Genomic DNA, 2,974 nt, shown 5'->3' with positions numbered 1-2,974 from the left:
GTGTGTGGTTTTTATTATTTAGCCTGCTATATTTCTACCTAACTTAGTTTAAGACCATTATATTATAATTAGTATGAGAACTAGTATATTCAGTGTTAATTTTCCAGTCGTTTACTATCCACACACCCCATCATTTGTAATGATTACTTATAAATTAAATATTGTGAACTTAACAATTTAAGTAATACAATAATATTGAATTATTGTAAGTAAAAATGTATACGAATATAGGCAGTGCCTTCTCACAATTATTGGTGGGACTTGCCATAGACAGGATGTTAATGGGACAAAGAAAAGCGATGGGAGGGTTCTGAATGTTTTTTCTGAAAATTTAGAACTGATAATAGGCTCTGCATTCTCACAATTATTGGTGGGACTTGCCATAGGAAGGATATTAATGAACATACAAACAGCGATGGAGAGGTCTGGATGTATTGCCCTGAAGATGTATACAAATATAGGCACCACCTCAAAATTATTGGGGCTCATTGTAGGAAGGATGTTAATGGAACAAACAGCAATGGAAAGGTCCAGGAGTTTTCCCCTGATGATAATTTATACAAATATAGGCACTACTATGTCAAAATTATTCGTGGGGCTCACCATAGAAAATATGTTAAAAAAGAATAAAGAAGTGATAAGAGAGGTCCAGAAGTTTTACCCTGAAAAGTTAAAAAAAAATAGGTGTATCAAATAGTATTTTATGTTATTTTAAAGATTAAAACGTAGCTTCTTTTTAACATCAATGTTCATTGTAGTTATTAATTGACTAGAGTAAAATGATGTACATAAATAGAAATTTAACAAAACCAGAAATAAAACAAGGTTTATTTTTAGTCTCAGTTGTAACTTAAACATATACAGACAGAAAATAATTCTTTTGAAACCAAAAACATGCATGCAATATAACGGAAAATATAGCATTTTCTTTTATGATGACGTTGATATTGTGACTTTTCATTAACCAAAATAAAAATTTAATCAAGTTTTAAGCCAGGTATTTAACTGTGTTATGATATATTATTAAATATATACACATTTTTGGCAATTAAGAGCAGACTTCCCCTGCTATGATTTAGAGGTATTGTAAGTTTTTTAAAAAGGTATTTTTGGTACCGCCCCAGTGTATTATTCCATATTAAAATCTAGAATCGATTAAACCACAATATAACTCTTAATAAATTTTGCAGAGCAAAGTTTTTGTAACGCAGATTTGATTTTACTATGAAATAAAGTCAAGTGTTTGTCCCATTTCAGTCTTTCATAAAGTGTAACTCCAAGATACTTAAAGTGCTTTTCTTTTTGGATACTTTCATAGTTACAGTCTCCTGCTGAACAGTTTGAAATATGGTACTGTAATTCAAACGCGCAAAGTCTTGAAATCAAAATTAAAATATTTGGTTTGGTTTACATTTATCTCCATTCTATTTATTGTCCACCAATTTCTTAAAATATGAAGATGTTTTAAAAAGTTTGACATTGTTAATATATTTTTATGGCTATAAAAAGGGTAATATAATCCACAAATGCACTTGGTTTTCCATTTAAACTAAGTTCAAGTACATCGTTAATAAATATTAAAAACATTGTAGCAGAGCTCACTGAACTCTGCGGCACATCAACTCTTGACGGGTAGACTTCTCAGTCAAATCAAATCAAAATCATTTATTTCTCATTGACATTAACATGTATCGAGAATGGTCAATATGTATAAAATAACTAAATACTAAAAATATTCAGTCCTGTGTAATATTTACTTGTATACATATTTTCGTGGTCTGGGAAATAAGGCAAGCTTAAAAACTAAGTCACCAGAAACAAGCATGTGCAGGACTTTAATAGTGGTGTTGCAACTCAGATGAATTTAGCCTTCTAATGAGTGATACATTTACTTCCTACTTCGTTAGTTTGTACATAGAATGTAAACCATTTTGGTTTTTAGAATTGTTATTTACATTTAAGTACACAGAACAATATTAGTAGAAACACTTAAGTTTTATGAATGTGTACTGTAAACAAATAAAGTTAAAACATGTTAGAGTTTATTATTTTGTAGTCTAAGAAGTCACAGACGAAAGAAATACACGTCTCCTAAACGTCAAGTATTACACGGATTTTGCATCTCGCTGAGTTTTGAGAACACTTATTTGTGCAGCTGGTTAGAGGCATTGAACACAATTTATTAACTGCAGCACTATAAATTTCAAAGGTCGAACCTCGTTGGAACTGCTATAACCAGTCAATCCATTCCGGAACACTTTTAGGAGACAATTCTTATGGTTTTCCCCACGCTTCTTTGATTTCATAGCTTAAATTGTACAGAACTGACATTGATTTTTTTTTGTGAGAATTTCAAAGTCTTCATTTTCACACTTCCACATTTTTACACTTCCACTCAGTTTTCCTGTAGTGCAGGTAACTTTATTGTTTCTTGATCAAATTGAGTATTTAGATTTTCTACAAGGGGGTCCAAAACACGGTAATAAGTAAAAAAATTAATTCTTCTTTTGAAAGGGTAAGAAGAGCAACTAATGTTTTCTAATAGGACAGATACTTTTCCTTTTCAGAACACTTGGAATGTCATAATAGTATAATACACGATTCCTTCATTTTGATAAAGATGTTCTCATACTGTTTATTTCTCATTTCTACCAAAGCAAGGGCTAAATTTTCAGTATAATCACCTGCTTTGAACAGGCCTATTTTAGGACTTGCAGAGCTTTATTCACTTTCACAACAAACTGAAGTACGGGTTACACAATTTCAGAAGATAAAATAAAATTAAAGGTTTCACTTGTAGTAAAGTACCTTTACCAGTAACTGCTTTTGAAAAGGTACAAGACTCCATACACTCTTCAATGGCTATTAAAATGTAATATAAGTGAATATAAACTACATACACCGCCTCTGAATGTAGTCCAATCTAGTGTCGGAAAGACTCCTTGCATGACTCCGGACTATCTCTGATAGAGGT

This window comes from Homalodisca vitripennis, chromosome 2 (assembly GCF_021130785.1).
Source record: "Homalodisca vitripennis isolate AUS2020 chromosome 2, UT_GWSS_2.1, whole genome shotgun sequence".
NCBI classification, from domain to species: domain Eukaryota; kingdom Metazoa; phylum Arthropoda; class Insecta; order Hemiptera; family Cicadellidae; genus Homalodisca; species Homalodisca vitripennis.
Note: the sequence above shows the minus strand (reverse complement) of the source record.